At 40.1% G+C, this 21109-nt stretch overlaps 1 pseudogene across 1 annotated transcript; it reads right to left on the reverse strand.

Moving 5' to 3' along the window:
• Positions 1 to 15339: 15339 nt before the first annotated feature.
• On the reverse strand, positions 15340 to 16894 carry LOC102545222 (elongation factor 1-alpha 1 pseudogene; annotated as a pseudogene). The gene has a single exon (XR_012067463.1). The product of XR_012067463.1 is annotated as an elongation factor 1-alpha 1 pseudogene (transcript).
• Positions 16895 to 21109: the final 4215 nt, after the last annotated feature.

Raw genomic sequence — 21109 nt, forward strand, 5'->3', positions numbered from 1 at the left:
GTCTGGGCTGCAAGTTCATGGTCGGTTTGCTTCTGGCTTATGCTGACGCCTAGAGTGGTTTACCAGGGTCCTCCCTCTTGGACTCTGACTTTTCTCTTCCAAGCCCCGAGAATCTGTTAAAGTGTAATTCGCTCTCTCAGCTGCCCGGTCAGGGTGAACAATGGCCCCGTAGAGCGAAGGCAGCTTAGATGCTGCTGTCAGTTTCCTGAATTTCCTCTCAGGTTAGTTTCTCGTAACAGTTTTGTTACTTCCTTGATGCTTTTAAGAAGACTTTAAAAAGATTTTGTCCAGCTTTTTCTCTGAATTACCTAGTTTTCCTTACTGGGTGTGAAAGTGCAGCTGAGTTGCTACTTTACATTTACGATAAAAAATCTGAAGTGGACTCTCAGCCCTGCTGAACAATCCTAATACATTCGGTAGGTAATTCACTCCCTCTTTTTCTGAGATAATGAATTTATACCTTCTTTCACCTCAAATGTTCAGCACCCCTTCCTGCCGCCTCTCTGTCAGCTGGTGCTCTCAGTTTGAATTACTGAAGTATTAGAAGCAAAACGAAGCGAATGGCTTAGTCGCTCCACTCCTTGTCACCAGAGCTGCAGCTCTACCCGTGTGTCCTTCCTGTACCGTGGATGAAATGTCTGAACTCCCACTAGGATCAGGTGGTCTCCGTATCACTGCATCCCGTCCCCTTCTGCCTTCTGAGTGATTTTCTCCTGTCTCCTGTATCATTTCTTTTTTCTTTTCCTACTGCATCATCATAAAAACATACTTACCACATATTTAAAATGTCTCATATGAAAAAAAAAGCCCCAACTGTATCTTAACCACATATCCCCTTCAGGTAAGCAAAACTCCCTGAAGGAGTCCTCTCTTACTTGAGTCTGTTTTCTTACTCTCCTACTCTCATCAGCAGATCCCACTGATGTTTTCTTCCCCAGCGCTCTGCTGAAATCTCTCCTGTCATGGCTGCTCATGACCTCTAGCTTGTTAAATTCAAAGGTCAGTTCTCAAGCTGCTTTTAACATAGTTGGTCTCTCTTTCTTGTCTTTTAACTTTTTATTCTAAAATCATGTAAAACTTACAGAAACATTGAAAGAGTGAACACAATCTCCCATACACCCTTCCTTCACTCAGTTTACCAATGGCTAACAGTTTGCCACGTTGGCTTTGTTACTCATATTCTCTCTCCCATCCCCATTCCTTTTTCTCCTCCTCCTCCTTCCCTCCTCCTCCCCATCCTCCCTCTTCCTCCCTCCTCCTTCTCCCTTTCTCTCTGTGTGTCTCTTTCTCCTTTTCTTGCAATGTGTATCTGAGTAAGTTGCAGACATCATGCCCCTTTGCCCCTGAACACTTCAGCAGGGCATATTTCCTAAGGACAAGGACATTCACTTGCATAGTCATGTTATAATAATCAGAAATCATAATAATACAATTCTATTATCTAATCAACAGACTTTATTCAAATATTGCCAATTGCCCCAATGATGATTTTTGTAGTATTTTTTTTTCTGGTTTAGGATCCAGTTCACCTTTCATTTCATTTTCATGTTTCTTTAGTCTCCTTTATTCTGGAGTGGTTCCCCAGCCTGTCTTTGACTATCATCACCTTGACATTTTTAAAAAGTAGAGGCTAGATATTTTGTGGAATGTCCCTCAATTTGGGTTTATCTGATGCTTTCTTATGATTAGATTCACTTTATACATTTTTGACAGGAATACTGCATAGGTGATCTTGTATCCTTGGTACATCATAAGAGGCACCTAATGTCAGTTTGTCTCATTCTTAGAGCAAAATGATGGCTTTTGAAGTCATCCTCCCATTTAAATTTATTAGTTGGTATTAGCATGAAAGAAAGAGCTCTATCTATCTATCTATGTATCTATCCAGCTACCAATATCATAGGTTTTTATTCAGTGGGTTATGAGCCATTGCTATCATGATATATTCTGACATTAAATTGTCCCAGATTTACCCAGTGGAATCCTTTTTAGGCTGACTCCTATGTTTGATGTAGACTGTATTTTTCTGAATATTTTCTTAATTTCTGGCACACGCACACAAAATAATGTTTCAGGCTCAGCTTATAATTTCTGAGTCCTAGCTCTGGAACCAGCCATTTGTCTAAAGATCCTTGATTCCTTTTAGTGAAAAATGATATTTAGAAACAGAGATTTGGTAGTAGGTGCTCTCATTGCTATTGTGGTGCTTTGCTTCCCTTACAGTGGACAGAGCAACAAAAGAATTGGAGTTCATTCCAATTCACCATCAAAATATCCTTCCTAGTCTTTACTCAATCCATATTTATATCTCCCTTCTTCAATACTGAGGAACCTGGATCCTAGTATCGTTAGTGTATTTACTCATATGCTTAACCCTACAACACACGTTAAAAATTTTTGGAATTGCAAACCCACACCATTAAGAAAAACAAAATGATACCCATCAACTGAAGTTCAAGTTTTGTTTGCAGTTCTTTTTGTCTTTAGACTGAAGATATATTGTCAAAGTACTACATTCAGAAGTTGTCATCCCCTCTCAACTCTGTTCAGTGAAGCCACGTTGATAGCTCAAAATCAGCCACGAGAGAAGTATTTACACCTTGGAGATTGGCAAATGCTACAAATAAGGGCTTTTCCCCTCCAGAGTGACATTTGTTAAATATTTTCCAGGATACTACTCACATAATTCCCTCACATCTTCAGGCCAAAACTATAAGAGTTACCTTTGATTATTCTTTTTCTTACATCTCTTAAATAATCCATCAAATTATGTCTATAATCTGTCCACTTCTGTTATAGGCTGAATGTTTGCATCTTCCCTAAAATTTATATGCTGAAGCCCTAACCCCCAATTTAGTGATATGAGAAGGTTGGGCCTTTGAGAGGTAATTATGTTTCGAGGCCGTGAGAGTGAAGCCCCCATTACAGGATTAATGCTCTGATAAGAAGAGAAAGAGACTCCAGAGTTCTCTCTGTGCATACACAAAGAAGAGGTTATGTGAGTCCACAGTAAGGTGGCGGCTATCTATAGGCTGGGATGTAGGCTGTCACCAAGAACCAAATCTGCTGTCACCTTGGTCTTGGATTTCCCATCTGTGAGAAATAAATATCTGTTGTTTGAGCCACCCAGTCTATGATATTTTATTATAGCAGCCTGAGCTAACACAAGTTCTTACAGCTCATATCCTCTTCTAGCTGCTGGATCTCTCACCTAAAGCACTGTAATTCCTTCTGATCTAGTCTCTCTGCTTCCGCCACTACCCACCTACAGTTTATGCTCCATCCAGCCATCAATGGAATCAAATCTTATCACTATCCTGCTCAAAATTCTGCAACAGATTTCCTCCCACTTAAAATGTAATCTCTTTACCATGGCTTATAAGACCCTACGAATCTAGGCCCACCCACCTTATGACCTCATCTCCTACCGTTTCTCCCTCCTCTCACCAATCCAAGTCCTACAGCCATGGTGGCCATTTTGGTGTTCTTCAAACACACCAAGCTCATTTTCTACTTTAGGGACTTGGCACTTGCTGCTACTTATGCCTGAAACACCTTTTTGGAGCAAGCTTTATATAGCTTTCTCCATCACTACAATCAGGGCTCTGTTGAAATGTTAGTTACTTCCTTTGAGTGGCATCCCTGAAAATCCCATCTAAGCTTGCATTATTTATTTTCATCCCTCTCAATCCCCTAAGCCTGCTACATTTCTTTTTCAAAATGTTTATCATCATCTTATCACCATCTCCAGAAATGCCTACATTAATTATTTTCATGTTCACCCATATTCCCAGTGGCTAGAATAGTACCTGACACATGGCACTTAATAAATATTTGTTGAATAATTAAGTGAACAAACGAATATAAATTTTTGAGCTCCAATCTTAATTGGATGCTCACATTGCTGAGAAATCATTTTACTTAATTTCTGTTTATCTTCTTAATGGCTACTTCAGACATTTACTTTTCTCTTCAAATCTTCCTTCCTTTTCGCTTAGTAGATAGTCACAGAGAATATTTGTTTTGCTTTCTTATCTTCCCAGAATCTTTAGAACACCCTTTTTATGCTCCCATCTCCCTAAAGTATAAGCCAAAAATATGCTTTCCGGTTGCCTTTGAAACTAGAGTTAAGGTAGCACCAGGGCTGACCTGTATAGTGTCTTTGTGCAAATTAGAAAAGGTACCCCCTCTGGGTGGATGTAGTCCCACAGGCTCACAGTGAAGTGTGAACAAAGTGCTTTTATGCAGATTAGAAAAAAAGCCCTAACAGATGTAATGATAATGGTTCCTAGTTTACTAAGGAGATAATGCCCATCAAGTAATTCCCATACCCTGTCAACCTTATCCTTCCCTCCTTCCTTCCTGCCTTGGAGGAAGCACTGTCTTTAATGGCTTTGATCAAGGCTGAGTTCTCTACACAGGTGCTTCTCCTTATCGTGTGTCACAGCACCTACCACATCCAGTATCCTCATTCTCTCTGGAATCCTGATCTCCAGTCTGCTTCCTCCCCCGAATATAAATAGGTTCAAATTGCTGTCATCCTAGGGAAATCTTCTCTTGACGTTGTCACATCCCTCCCAGCCCTAAAAACAGATACCTCATCTGTTCCTTGACCTCCTACCAAGCTTTTGAGAGTAGATTCTATCTCAAAGCCATGTCCACCTACTGTAGCCCTTTTAATTCTAGAAGTCAGTAGCCCTTTCTTCTCTCCTCATTCTCCTTGACTTTTGTGCAGGACTGGGACACCCAGTGCATATTCCATTCTTTTCAAATACTTCGTCTTGTGGCTTCCAGACCATCCCTTACATCTGACTTCCTTCTTATCCCTTTGATTGCTATGCACCTTTTCCTGATTCTTCTCCCTCTTTCAGATCCTTGAATGTTGAAATTCACCATCATTCTGTCTTCAGGTATTGTCTTTTTTTTTAAATTTAAATAATCTCTAATGAAATGCATTTATTCCTATATCATCAACTCCCACTTCCTAGCCAAATATATTATCAAATCTACATTTCTGCTTACTTTTCTAAGTGTAGACCATATTTCTTATTTCTGCACAGATGTACCATAGGCATCTCAGACTCATCCTATCTATATCAATCAGGGTTTCATCAGAGGCATAGAACCACTAGGAAAGCACATATATATGATTTCTTACAGAGAATTGATGTATTGTACTTGTAGAAGTTGGTAGCTGGTTTCTGTGAGGCTGTGGTCTCTACACTGGACTCTGGAGCTTGAAGTCAGCTGGGAAGACAATTAGGAAGGGAAGTTGGCTATAAAATGGCATGCGCCAAGGACAAATAGGAACCCATGAGAGAGAACTAGAGCCCACGTTGGTTTCTAATGACCTATCCCTTATACTTCGATGATGTGGGTATCCTATAGGAGAAACTGGTGTCTTTTGCTATGAACTTAATCATACACCAGATCCAGGAGTCCCAGAAGCAGAAGGCAGATAAGGTGGACAGTGGAGCAGCTGCAGGCCCAGCTGCTTCCCAACCAGGCGAGCCAGTGTGCCAGTGTGCATGAACTGCAGCATCACCTGGTGTCACTGCACCGACCTTCCAAGCGCAACAGAACAATATCACCTTACAAGCCCCACACAAAATGTTTCTGGTGACCAACCCTAACTAGGAACATTTAGAGGAAGGCGTTCTGGGAGATAGAGATTAATCTAGGCAGATTGATGTATTACAAAGCCACCACATTGTTCAAAATTAGATTCACTATCTTTCTATGTCCTCTTCCTCCAAAAAGTTCTCTTCCTACAATCCTCCATATTTCAGGATATACCATCACCATCCTTCTAGTTGTCTAAACAAGGAACTTCTGAATCACCTCTACCTTTTTTTCCTCACCAACCCTGCTCCCTCCCACTCATGCCACATCTCATTAGCAACCAAGTCCTGCTAATCCTAACCCATTAATTTTTTTTCATATTCACCCTCTTCATGCAATCCTATATCCTAACCATGGTCCATGGTCATGGTCTAATCCATGAACTAGAAGCACTTGTCCCAGTTTCTCCAGTCCACCCCATTCACCTTCCATATAACCACCAGGATGAACATTCCCAAAGTTAGATCTAATCATTTCATTTCTTTAACATAATGTCTTTCATGGATCTTTTAATCTGTAGACTGAATGAAAACTCCCATACATATGGATTGGATTGTTGTTTTAATTCTTGACTCTCTTTATAATAGAATTATACATCCACGCCCTTTGCCATGTGACTGCAATTCTTGCCGTAATGTCAACAAAATGCACTTTCCCACTGACTTGCATTGGTCAGTGGAATCTTGGCTGATATGATGTGAGCAGGCTTTAAATGTGCTTATACAGTTTGGATCCCCTTCTCTGGCTTCAGCTATTGTCAAAAGAAATGCTTGCCTGGAAGTGTATGTTCCATATAGGTGGTTATAGATCCCAGAAAAAGACATGTGGAGCAGGATTGGTCTGCAGCCTGGAGGCAAACCCAGCTGAACCCAAGCAGGCCTAGCAAAAATCAACCAAAATAAGCCAAACCTTGGCTGACCCACCTGTGAGTTAGAAAATAAATACTTCTTGTCATAAGCTACTCACATTTTGGGGGTTGTTTGTTACCAGTATTATTGCAGAAATAGTTGAGTAACACAGGTAATGTACAAGCCCTCCACGGTCTATACTCAGCTGGATTTTTAGTGCCAATCTTAAGCCATTTTCTCCCACAAACTCATAGTACTACTTATTCCCATGTATTGAGCACCTATTGTTTTCATGCCAGGTTGACTTGCTCGGGCACCCAGCTAGTGAGTGAGTAGCAGAACTAAGATTCATGTATGTCAAATCTAGAGCAGTGTGTGCTATTCTTACATTTACATTCTGCTAATCTGTTCTCCAGCCACAAATTTGCTTGGGATCTCCCAAACATGCCTGTAACACGAAGCCTGAACTTCATCTACTTTTGTAGGTCAAGTCTCAGGATGTCTTTTATGTATAATCTGATAATACTAATAATGACTAATATTTATTGAGTGCTATATTGCAGATACTTTTCTAAGTTACTTATTCATTCTTCACCATGACCCTATGAGATATATACTGTTATTGTCACTATTACAGAGGAGGAAACTCGGCATAGAGAGGCAAAGTAGCTTGCAAGATCACACAGCGAATCACAGATCTGGGATTCAAACTCAGTTTCACTCCAGAGCTTCTGCTCTTAACCACTCTGCTGAATCCTCATCTACTGATGTTGGGCCTCTGTGTCCCTGACTGCTCTGCACGTACCGTATTACAACTCTGCACATTTCATGATGATTGTTTATACTTCTCTTTCCCCTACTTCATGGTAAACTTTTGGAAATCAAGGACTCAATCTTAAGTATCTTTTTATGTCTGGTACCTAGTCAGGTGGCTGGCCTGTGGCTACTTTAGCCCCTAAATGTTTGTGAATGCTATTTGCTGTTGAACTGCCTTGTCATCAGTCAAATTTTCTCACAAATTGCTGGAGAACTAGTCCAAATTGCCTTTCTCTGAAACATGAAAATGACACAACACATTCTGAAAGTGATTTATAGAAAATCATGTATTTCATGCAGTTGGAAGTGATACGATGATAGGAATTTTTCAAAATTTCCCCTCAGGTACTTGTCTTTTAAACATCAATCAAACAATCAACAAATCATGACCGAGAGCCTCCTATGCATCAAAAACAGGCCAACCACTTGTACTAGAAGTGGCTAACTAATTACTTTGTGCTCTAGTGGCTGTATTTTATTTTTTCAGATCGAATCTTGTTTTTTGTGTCTTTGAGCCAGTGGAATCAATGAATATGGAAAGAAGTTAAGATAAAATAAAAATTTTACCTGACAGCCTTTTCTGGAGGCTTCAATGACTCTGGGAGAGTTTATTGATTCCTAAAGAAAAATTACCATTCTTTTTAAAAGAAGGGTGAAATAAAGGAGGATTTAGTGAATAAAAGGAATTAGGGCAATTAGCATAGCTTTTTAAAATCCAGGATTATCTTTATTGATTAGATTGCCTTAGAATTTTTGAAGGTAATGGAAATTACATACGGGAACTAGATAGGAGTTAGTTCTGCAAACCAAGACCCACCTTTTTGAAGAAAAAAACCCAGAGGTGAGAGAATTCAGTCATGAAAGTGAAGTGAGTGTGTCTGACGGTTTAGTATTTTTCCTTTATAAAGGTTAGGTAATTATAAGCATGCATTGAGATTTCCAAGACCAATTACAAGGTGCCTGGTTAAAATGCAAGAATCAGAACAAAAAGGGAAACTAGAGGCAATATGTATTCAACCTCTTGGACATATGAAAGTGAACAGAGCAGGTGGCAATGATGTTTCATTCTTCTCAAAGGTCAAAGTGGGTACTGGGTTATTTTCTTTCAGTGAATGTATGAATATTTTTCTTTGGTGGTGGGACATTTCAGGCAGATTCTTTGTCCTGACCGAACTGAGAGAATGCATACAACGGGATTCAAATACTTCAGCCCAGTTCATCGAGAGGAAAAAATATAGGTGAGTAACATTTTCTTCCTTAGTGTTGACTTCTTACCAGTTCTGTATGAGTATACTCAATGACAAAAAGTGGATTTTTGAATGGCCTAGTGATTTGTTTGGTCAAATCATACTTGTGTTCTAGAGAATTAAAACAGATGCACATGTCCCTCATCACATGCATTTGCTGTGTCACCAGTATGGTTTGTAAGCCAGATGTGGGAAATGCAATTGAAGAAAAGTAAATCTCAAGGTTGAAGAAGGAGTATATAATGTTGAAAAACATATCGAGGCAAGAAAGCATAGAGGTCAGTATTTTGTTAGTTTGGGTAATTATACAAATCATTTATATACGTAAAAAAGAAGCCGAAAGGTGGTGCTTTGGTGGTTCTTTGTGTGGTGCGATAGCATAGCATGAATAGTACACAGTTAGGGCACACAGAAAATCACATTTTAATGAACAGGAGGGAGAGTTGGCTTTGAACGTAGGCCTGCATTCCCAATATAAGTCGGGTATCATTTCCCCAAAACACATGCTCTCATTTATTGCATTATGCGACCATACCTGCTTGCTGCATTTATTCATGAATCTGTATTGAGTCTGGACAATATGCTTGGTTTAGGACACAATAACTCTTCTCTTATCCCCAAAACTATCACTCTCATCATCTCTCCTTTTGGAGTAGAAGTCATATCTGTTTTGCCTTTAGACCTGGGCACAAGGAGCCAGGTTCCTGCCCTGGGACCTGTCCTCTGGAGGGTCCCACTGGGGTCACAGCCCTCACCAAGGGGTGAGGAGTCCATGGGACCAAGGAGATATGCCCACTGAGAAGCTTAGCTCACTGAGAGCTTGCATCCACTGAGAGCCTATTCCCCAACCCTTCTAGACCAACCTCTGGGTCGGCCAGTTTCGTGGGCATGCCACTTGTGCAGTCAGACAGGGCCCTGTGCTCAGAAAGGTCCACCCGTGATTTAATACTCTACTATTACTGTCTTGAAATCCTTAAAAATTATATTTTTAGAACCTGTGTTTTGTGGATGAAGTTTGGTGGGACAATGGATTTGCACATGAGTAGAGGAGATATACTTTATCTCCTATGTGGTACATCTCTGCTGCTGACTGCCACCCCTTTAGCAAATAGCAAGCTTTGCAGTGCTCCATGAGCACAGAATTCTGGTGCGCCCACGTGTCGGATAGTTTAGTGAGACTCAAAGCAAGTGTCAGATAAGTGTGTTACATCTGTGGCCAAGGAAGTAAGGGCACAAACAGCCCGGAGAGGCCACACTTCCCATTTGGACTGGAACCTGCTTCAAATGCAGAAAGAAGGCAGTTAGAAGAAAGCATGAATGACCCAGGAGCCCTATAGTGTCCTTTCTTACTCACTTACTTTCCTGTATTAACTACTTTTGCTGAAAATGAAGACATAGAAGGAAAGAGAAAAGCACATAATTCCTATTCCTTTTAGGTCTTTCTGAAGGTAGAGTATTGGTAGAACGTGCATCTATCAAGAAATGAAATAAAAACGGTTGAGTTAATTTTGTGTAGGCTTTCCATTGTTCTGGTAAGAGTGAAGTACAAATGCATATACTGGTTATAAAATAGAAATTGTATAATTTTGGTGATTCTTCATATGAGTTAAAAGCACTTACATTTACATTTAAAACTGGCATTGCACAATATAAAGATGAATGGTAAAAATCACACTAATAATTTTAAATTTTAATTTCTCTTTACCTAGAATGGCATTAAATAGCAAATAACACCATGACAAGTTGAGAGAGATCGTGGAAGAAAGGAACAAGTTTTATATTTTAGGACCCTTTACGATTTTTTTCCTGCTTTTTGAACAAGGGGCTTTGCCTTCTCATTTTGCACTGATAGTTCATTGTTAGTGTATAGAAATGCAACAGATCTCTATATTAGTCTTGTATCCTGCTACCTTGCTGAATTCATTTATCAGTTCTAATAGTCTTTGTGTGGAGACTTGAGAGTTCTCTATATAGAGGATTATGTCATCTGTAAATAGTGACATTTTTATCTCTTCCCTTCCGTTTTGGATACCTTTTATTTCTGCTGCTTGTCTTATTGCTGTGGCTACGACTTCCAGTACAATGTTGAATAGAAGTGAATAGAAGGAGGCTGAAGTCAAGTGAGAGTGGGCATCTTTGTCTTGTTCCTGAATTTAGCAGGAAGACTTTCAGCTTTTCACCACTGAGTATTATGGTTGACTGTGAGTTTGCCATAAATGGCCTTTATTAGGTTGAGATATGTTTCCTCTATATCCACTTTGATGGGAGTTTTATCATGAATGAATGTTGAATTTTGTCAAATGCTTTTTCTGCATCTATTGAGATGATATGGTTTTTATCTTTCCTTTTGTCAGTGTGGTGTATCATACATTGAATCATCCTGATGAACTTATTTATGTTTGTATGTAAATGCTGCTTACAGCTTTATATTTTTATTGCTTCTTTTAGCTAGAAAATCTCCACAAATAATATACTGTTTTAAGCACTTTACCACCAATTACGGCTATAAAATTGAACTCACCATTTCAAAGAAAATACTTCTGGAAAAAACTAGTACAACTTGCTTTTGGTCTTCATTGTTCAGTACCCACTTTGATCAGCATCATTTGATTCAGTAGTACTGTTGAAATCAGAAATGGTTTGTCTTCTTGACAAAACAGTCCAAGGAAGTTTATTTTGCCAAATGCAATCCAGTGTTAACGGTTACTTCCTTAGTTTAGTTAATAATGTTAACCTTTAAAAAATAAAACATTGTAAAAATAAAAAATTATTAAAAGGAAGAAATGCCTAAATTGCCTCAGACTTTTAAACAATTTAGAGTTACATAGGAGACAAAGTAATCTCATATATGACCTGTTGTCATGTGGTCTTTGTTTGCACGACTTGTGTACAGTTTGCACCACAAGTAACTCACCAGGCAAGTGTGACAGCATCCAAGCTGGTCCCTGCTCAGTGAGACAAGTTCACCCATGTACTCTTTCTTGGATATTGCAGCAAAGTCAAATTGTTATACATGTTCCAAATGCTTACTCCCAATTTCACTTATCTCAGCCTTAACAAACAGTTCATGGAACAGCACCAGTCTGGGGACCACTCTTTAAAGTACAGGATTTGTAATTTTGAGAGATTTGATTTCAAAACTAAATTTTATTACTTGCCAGACATGTGACTATGGGCACATTTTGCAACCTCTTTTCTAACCTGGAGATAATAATGTCAATCTCAAAGGGTTGTTGTAACGATGAAACAATGCATTCATACATACATTCATTCATTAAACAAATGTTTATTAACCCTATTATGTACCAGAAACCACCCTAGGGTCTTTAGTTACATCAGTGAACAAGACAGACAATGATGAGAAGGAGACAGACAATAACAATAATAGCAACAATGAAACAAACAAGTAGATTATAAAGTATGTTAAACAGCATTACATGTTATGGAAAAAGGTATACAGTAGTGTGCCATAAGGGAAATCAAGACTGCAAGGGCATTGGTGCAGCCATTACGGAAAACAGTATGGAGATTCCTCAAAAAACTAAAAAGAAACTTACTAAATGATCCAGCAATCCAGGAACTCGAATTCAAAAAGATACATGTACCCCAATGTTTATAGCAGCACAATTTACAATAGCCAAGACATGGAAGCAACCTAAATGTCCTTTGACAGATGACTGGATAAAGAAGTTGTGGTACATTTATACAATGGAATACTACTCAGCCACAAAAAAGAATAAAATAATGCCACTTGCAGCAACATGGATAGACCTAGAGATTGTCATTCTATGTGAACTAAGCCAGAAAGAGAAAGAAAAATACCATATGATATCATTCATATGTGGAATTTAAAAAAAGAAGACAAAAGAGGACACTAATGAGCTCATCTACAAAACAGAAATAGACTCAGAGACATAGTAAACAATCTTATGGTAACTGGGGAAAGGGAGTGGGAAGAGAGAAATTTGAGAGTTTGAGATTTGCAAATGATAACCACTGTATATAAAAATAGATAAAAACCAGATTTCTTCTATGTAGCACAGGGAACTAAATTCAATATCTTGTAATAACCTTTAATGAAAAAATATGAAAATAAATTTATGTGTATATATGCATGACTGGGACATTATGCTGTACACCAGAAATTGACACATTGTAACTGATTATACTTCAATTTAAAAAAGAAAAAAGAAAAAAAAAGGAATGCTAGGGCAGGGGGTGGGGAGTAGGTTGCAGTTTTAATAGTATGACCAGGAAAAAATTTGGTTAGGTAAGGCAAGCAGAATCACTAGCACAGAGCTTGGGTAATACTAAAAGGGTAGTTTTTTTTTTTGTCACAGTTAGTTCATGATTATTTAGTGTTGCCCTTCAGGAAACTAAAATGCCTTTATTTGGGGGTATTTATTACAAATGATTGTGTGCTGAGAGGTATGCATGCACTCATAAATACACACATCCACACTTGGCACTGAAATACATGCATACTCACATGCCGTAGAGATTTTATTTGGATTCAGCCAGCTCTCTCTACAGCACATCTTCTGTTTGCAGTCACGATCATCTAGGGGCCCAGATAAGGGGGATTTAGACTGGTTTGAGGGTAGAATAGGATGGAATGAGAAGCTCGCAGAATTTTTTTTTTTTTTTGCTGATTAACATAGGGGAACTGTCAAAACACTAAGACCAGCATTTGATTCCTCCCCAATTCTCTGTGTATTTAAGTTGACTGATTTTTCTCTTTCTATGTTAAAGTATCACTGTCTTTTTTGATCCTGCAAGATGTATTACATTTGGCAGAAGCCACGGAAGAAAGTATATCAGAGAAGTGAGAACTGTTGTCATCAACTAACCTTCACAGTTGATGTTTCTCGAAGATTCAACTGACCTTCACTACCTTTTCAAGAATAACTTACTCCCACAAAATTGTACACACAGTGTGATAAAACTTTCATTAAAAAAACTCTCAGTATAGATGTCTATAGAGAAAATGGTTATTTTAGAATGGTGGGATTATGGATATTTTCCAATTTTCTGCTATCAGTATGTATATTTAAAAGTAATCAGAAGCAGCTAGTAAGTAGTTTTTTTTTAATATAAATAACGAAAATCACCTACTCTTACTAATACAAGGAGGCTTGTTGTTTTGTGCTTTCATTTTCATCATAGAGGAGGTGGAGGAGTGATATTTATTGGTTTGGGGGTTGTTTGGAGAATTTCTCTCAGGGATTTTATCTCCAGATTCTCTGAAAAATTCTATGTGAATTTACTACTCAGACTGCTTTGCTGGTTTATTATTAGACCATCCTCCTCTCAACTTGGCCAGAAATCAAAGGCCCATCCAGATAAGAATCTCCACAATGTGCATTTTCAGAGCAAGTCAGAGCTGTTTTGTTTTAACACTCAAAGAAAGCTTTTGTATTTTCAATTTTAAGTGCTCTGCAGTAAACCAACTGTCTATATAGATTATACAAAAGGGTCATATGTTGGTCTGAGCCAGCTTCTAGGGGAAAAAAAGAATCACCATTGAGGAACAGCAAGTGTTTAAACAATGAACTGACAGCTGCCGGTCCGTTAGGTCCCTCCATGGGGCCAACTCCTGCTTTTTTCAATTTTGCTGTGCTCTGTAGATGCAACTCTTCGTGGCTGAGCTGGTGGTGATGGGCTGTGTTCCAGTAGCACCTGCGCTTATCAGAGCAGTACCTTTCATCAGAGAACTCTCACACAAAGTCCTTTGTAAGGAAGAGAAACAGTGCCAGCTTGGAAAGAGAGGAGAAATAAATATATAGCCATCTTAAGTTCTGAATCGGCCATTTAAGTACTTGTAGAATGAGAACTAAAAGCTTGAAGCTCTTGATTTATACTACATCCTCATGGCCATTCTCAGGGGTACTGGGGCCCATCCTTAGCTGAAGTTTAATCCAAATAGTTAAATCTCAGTTTGCTAATTTAACGATGGTATCTAGCTTTAAAAAAATCGTTCTGGTGATAGGCTTAAGGAAGCAACATGAAAGAATGTTGTCTTCGCTTCTGCTTCAGGAAACTACAGTCCTCTTAATTTTCTCTTTACTAGAGTCAGATGTTCATAATCATCAGCCCTTTTGAACAGCCCAGGGGTTTGGTCTAGGGTTTCGCAAGAGGAGAGTAAAAAGTCCTAGGTGAAGACAAGCCTTTGATTCATTTTATTAAGGTCTTTCCTCTCCTTTGATTGAATTCTCTGCTGAATTGCTCTTTTCCTTTAGTCTCTTAGATGTCTTCCTTTGTGATCTCTGGTTTAGTTTTTTGATTGATGTTTACACTTGTGTGTGGGCCCAGTGCTTGCCCAGGCCACATCTCCGATCTGTCAAATCTTGATTGTTTTCTCAGTTCCTCACCCCATTACCTCCTCTCACCTCTGTTCCCTAATAACTCCACCTCTGCTTTCCTAGACACAGCTTTAACCTGCCACTGTCTACACCCAGGCTGAACCTAACTAGGTTTCAGCTCTCCCAATTTGAACTGAGCAGTCAGTTCAGCCAAACAACATGAAATGATGAAGTCAGAACAGAAAATTGGTCACGTCTCAAACAGCATCCTTTTTTAACCTTTCCCCCACTACACAAATACTAAATAAATTTGGTAAGTGTAGGGAATAAGCATTTTTTTCCATTAAACTTTGTTTTGATGGGTCTCAAAATTCTGTGACAGATTTTTGGTCAAGTTGTTTCCATTAAAAAGTACTGATTTAAAAAACTAATAACTTAAAACTGCCACACACACACAAAACCAGATGGTCCACAAAACATTCCCCTTTCCTTCCTTCCAGGTTTTACGATGCATTGTTATCATTAACCAGTCTTTTACTATTAAACTTAAATGGCCAATTGAGACAAACAGTTCTGAGACCGTCCTTCCACCACTGATTAAGACTGGGGTGGCAGGTATTGGGGATAATATTCATTTAGCCTTCTGAGCTTTCTGGGCGGACTTGGACACCTTGCCAGCTCCAGCTGTCTTCTTGTCCACTGCCTTGATGACATCCACAGCAACTGTCTGTCTCATGTCACGGACAGCAAAATGGCCCAGAAGAGGATAGTCAGAGAAGCTCTCAACACAGATGGGCTTGCCAGGAACCACGTCAACAATGGCAGCATCACCAGATTTCAAGAACTTGGGGCCATCTTCCAGCTTTTTCCCAGAACGTTCAGTCTTCTCCTTCAGTTCAGCAAACTTGCAAGCAATGTGAGCTGTGTGACAGTCCAGCACTGATCTGGCCTGGATGGTTCAAGATAATCACCTGAGCTGTGAAGTCAGCTGCTTCCATTGGTGGATCATTTTTGCTGTCACCAGTCACATTGCTGTGATGAACATCCTTGCCAAACACGTTCTTGAAGATGAAGCCCATGTTGTCCCCAGGGAGGGCTTCACTCAAAGCTTCATGGTGCGTCTCAACAGACTTGACTTCAGTTGTAATGTTGACTGGAGCAAAGGTGACCACCATGCCAGGTTTGAGAATACCAGTCTCCACTTGACCCACAGGGACGGTACCAATATGACCAATCTTGTAGACGTCCTGGAGGGAGAGACGCAAGGGCTTGTCAGTTAGCCGAATTGGTGGCAGGATGCAATCCAGAGTCTCAAGCAGTGTGGTTGCACTGGCGTTGCCATCTTTACGGGTGACTTTCCATCCGTTGAACCAAGGCATGCTAGCACTTGGCTCCAGCGTGTTGTCACCATTCCAGTCAGAAATTGGCACAAATGCTACTGTGTCAGGGTTGTAGCCAATTTTCTTAATGTAGGTGCTGACTTCCTTAACAATTTCCTCGTATATCTTCTGGCTGTAGGGTGGCTCAGTGGATCCATCTTGTTAACACCAACGATTAGCTGTTTCACACCCAGAGTGTAAGCCAGAAGGGCATGGTCACGGGTCTGCCCATTCTTGGAGACACCTGCTTCAAACTCACCAACACCAGCAGCCACAATCGGGACAGCACAGTCAGCCTGAGATGTGCCTGTAATCATGTTTTTGATAAAGTTTCTGTGTCCTGGGGCATCAGTGTTGGTCATGTAGTACTTGCTGGTCTCAAATTTCCACAGGGAGATATCAATGGTGATACCACGCTCATGTTCTGCCTTCAGTTTGTCCAAGACCCAGACATACTTGAAGAAGCCCTTTCCCATCTCAACAGCCTCCTTCTTGAACTTTTCGATGGTTCTTTTGTCGATGCCAGCACATTTGTAGATCAGACGGCCGGTGGTGGTAGACTTGCCCGAATCTATGTGTCCGATGACCACGATGTTGATGTGAGTCTTCTCCTTTCCCATTTGGCTTAGATTTAGCGGTGGTTTTCACGACAACTGTGTCCTGGCAGCAAACCCGTTGCGAAAAAGGGACTAAGCATTTTTAATTTCGGAGTCAAAAGTTTCATAGTTTGACCGCAAAGCAGAAAGTGGCTGCCTCATTTTACCAGACGGAAGAGGACAGTAGTGAGTACTTTAATATGCACAGCAAAGGAAACTTAAAATTGATGTTATGAAGCCTGCAGTAAGTAACCTCTCCATTATCTAAAGCCCTCCATCTAAAACCCAGTCTGCATATGCTATTCCATTTAGTAGTTATTGGTGTTTGGGCTCTTCTTTCTCAGGACAAGTGTAAATGCCTTGAGGTTGGGCATGAACTCACATTTGTACCTTTCACAATATCTGGCACCAAACTCAGCACCTAGTAAGTCCCTAACAATCACTGAATTGAACTGAATTCATGGTTAACCTGAAGAAGGAAAAGGCTTATACTGAAAATATGCATTCACGCAAGTTTTTCCGTGGTAACACAGGAACGAAGGAGGATGTGAATAATACCTCAGCAGCAGTGCCTCAAGGGGAGCCTTCAGCCACTCAGAATAGATTGATGTCACATCACCTTGACTATGGGGAAAGAAAATCAAATAGGTTTAGTATTCAAAGAGCCACTTAAAAAGTTAAAGCTTCTGCTAAATAAATCCAGTATTTTTACCAAAGAAGTCGTAAGGCATCAGATGGCAAAGTAACATGAAAAGATTTATCAGACCCACTTAATCCATCCAGAACAAGATGAACTGTGGAGCAATTTTATCTGGACATGGAGGCATCCAGCCTCCTCTGTATCAGATGGAAACATTCACTCTAATGAGATAAATGCAAACACTGCGAAACATTCTTTATGTATCACCAGAGTATAGAGCAACGTACGTTATAAAAAATGTGGAACAAAGTCTAAAGGACTACCGCTGTCAAAATGCTGACATTGATTTTATTCACTTCTTAAGATCTAAATTGGAAAATCAAAAAGGATCAGATTGAACACAGGTCTTTATGATATACTATAATCAAAGACGATATAGAGCTAGAACCACAATGCATAATGGAAGGTCTTGAAGGATGGAATTTGCTGATTCTGGGATAGAGAAATAAGCTGCCATTATCAGAATGAGTTTTGTTCCACAACTTAGTGATTTGTTACTCGTGTTGCCAATTCACAGATCATTGTCACGTCACTCAGACAAAGAAATCTGAAGCTTTGTAAAGAATAAATAAGGAAAAGGAAAGACCTAAACTCACAAAATTATGTGCAAAGAAAAAGAAGACTAATTTGCTATCAAATGGCTTTTATCTTTACTTGGAAAGATACAGAGGCACAAAGAAGCAATTTTTCCCTTCCAGAGTTGCTTAACATTTTTACGAAATGAGCTCTCATAGAGAAATGTATTCAGAAAGAAAGAGAGATGCAAAAAGGCATTGGAGAGCTCACGCCTGGACTCTGCTTCCTTTGTCAGATGATTGCTCCATTAATTAGTGTCCTAGGTCAGGGGTCTATAAACTTCTAAGAGGGGTTTTGACATTTGTATATGCATGGTTGCAAGCAGTTTTTTAAAAGAATGATATTTCATAATGTGTGAAAATTGCAGGAAGAATTCAGTGTCCATAAATAAAGTTCTGTTGGGGCACAGCCACACCCATGTGTTTACAGATGGTCTATGATGGCTTTCATGCTACAATGGCAGAGTTTAGTAGTGAGAGACCATATGGCCTGAAAAGCCTAAATCCATTTATTATCTGGCCCTTTATGGGAAAAGTCTGGCTAATCCTTGTGTTACATCATAAAGGACATATCTAAACCCAGAAAGAAGACATGTTTAGAAAGAGGGTAGAACTTCATGTAATTTTACACCTGAAGAAAAAAAATTCTACTGTGCAGATACACACACTTAGCTCCATGCACACACATAAGGGGACCTACAGATGACCTGCTAATACATCTCATGGATACTTTTGATAGAAGAGTACATTCACGTATTGCTTGGAGAGCTACTTATGAGAGATTAGCATTTGGAACAGATCCCCGGTCGTTTTTCTCTGTTCTCTTTATGACTGGAGTAAATGGGCTACATTTGACTGAGCTATTTAATAAAATTCTAGACCTATGCAACAAGAAGGATACCAATGTTAGGGCTTTCCAAATTTAAATATATTAAATGTGACCAGTGCCAATGAGAACCTTTTGGTTCTCAACAACTTGCAACATCAAAAAAAGTTGCAGCCTCCTTGGCACCATGTCACTCCCACACCCCAGAATGCACACAAGGCTGTGTGTTTTCCGACTACTTGAGGACTTGGCCAGAGAGAAAATAGAGTAAACACAAGAAAATATATTGTTGAATTTCCTGGTTATGGCTTTCTTATTTTAGACAACTCAAGTATAAATGCAATCCTGACCTTTAAACATCCACACGATGATGTGTGAAAAATACACAATACAAGCAGTAAACAACCAGCCAAGCATTATATTTCTAATTTAGTCTGCTGCTGTCTTATAGCAGGTGTATTTGCTAAATAGAATTTGTAGTGTTGCTATTGGACAGAACACCCCTGCCCACAAGCAGGCTCTCTGAGTAAAACTGTCCTGTAAAAAAAACTGTAATAGAGAAACAAATACATTTAAAATTTTTTTTCTTGTTGTATGCATGAATGACCCGGAGAATAAAAACAACTAGTGTGTGTATGAAATCGACAAATCATTAGGTAATATGGAAAACTAGCTATTTTTATTGGAATTTTATCATGTTGGAATATTGCAACATCTCTGTGGGACCCAATTACTTAAGAGGCAAAGCAAGTGCCTGCAGGAAGCAAGGAAGAGAAGCACTGTGTTTTTCATGGGGCAAGGAGGGAGTTTTATGTTTGAAGGACTCTGGACAAAGTGCTCCTAGAGAGCATTTCTTGTAACACAGTGTGGTTGATTGCAAAGAAAGTACAAATTCCTCCCGTCTCTGTCTGTATGCTCTCTGCAAATTAACTTTACTGCTCCTCCCATCAAGAGACAGGGTCTGTTTTCCCATCTCTTAAACCTGGACTTGACCATAGGACAGTGACGGGTATGATACAAGCAGAATCTTCCATAGCCCCTGCCCTTTGGAGTTTGCCCTCTCTTGGTGCTCTTTGCAACCCTGAGTCCACCATGTGAAGAAGCCCAGGCTCGCCTACTGGACTCCATGGAGCAGAAATGAGCCATCTCAGCTGTGGCCCCTGAGACCAACCACCCTGCCAACTACCAGACAGGTGAGTGAGACCGTCCTAGGCAGCCCAGACCAGTGGAACCTCTCAGCTGACTGACAGAATCAGAATTAATAAATGCTTATTTCAAGTCATTAAATTTTGGTGGCTTGTTACGCAGCAAAAGAAAAGATGCTGAGGCAATGGACCCTAAGTAGTTCCTGCCGTGGGAGTCCAGTCACACTGCTTTTTGCCCAGAATGGGCCTGACTTGGGGGCCATTACATGCAAGTCCACTGAAGGCTGATGGGCTGCATGCTGATTGCTAGGGCTTGTTTATGGGGTACCCAGGTGACAAGGGACTATGCAGAGTCCTAGGGGACCTTCTTGTGGTGGCAGCCACTTGTGTGAAGGGTCTTAGAAATTCTGATTCCTTTGGGTTTCCTGCTGATCTGCTGGAATGGCTCAGGTCCATGAAGTTGGGGACAGTCCTTGGAACTTCCCCACCAGTTGAGAGTTCTTTGTACTCCACAGCCTCTAAAGATCCTCTGACAGTTACGTATGTTTCCTAGACTTGTCCTGACTCTAGGGAGAATCTTTGGGATAGTCACAGAAGCTCCAAGGATAGGGACAAAGACATACAACCATGCTATAGGCTAAGGGAGTGGGATGGTGCCAGGCTCTCTGGAGGCAAACGGTACTCATGATAAAGGGGTTTGGCATTTGTCAGAGGATGGGCATTTTTATTGAGGGCCAGGGCTAGACTAGATTCAGCCACCAATTAGCTCTACATCCTGATTAAAAAAAATAACTTCACTTTTCTGGGTCTCAGTTTCCAAATCTATGAAGTGGGGGAACTGGGTTGGATAGTATCTACTGTCTTTGCTGGATTTAACAGTCTTTGAGACTTACCTCCTAGACTTTGCTCTGCGTCCTTCTCCAGCCCTCACTTCTTTTGACTTTGCACTGTCATCCCCCGACCCGGCGTTGTGATTTCGAGGGAGAAGGGAGGCAGGCCCATTTCAGGATGAGGACAAGAGTCATGCACACAGATTTTACTCAGAGTTTGCCT

The sequence above is a fragment of the Vicugna pacos genome, chromosome X (assembly GCF_048564905.1).
Source record: "Vicugna pacos chromosome X, VicPac4, whole genome shotgun sequence".
Lineage (NCBI taxonomy): Eukaryota > Metazoa > Chordata > Mammalia > Artiodactyla > Camelidae > Vicugna > Vicugna pacos.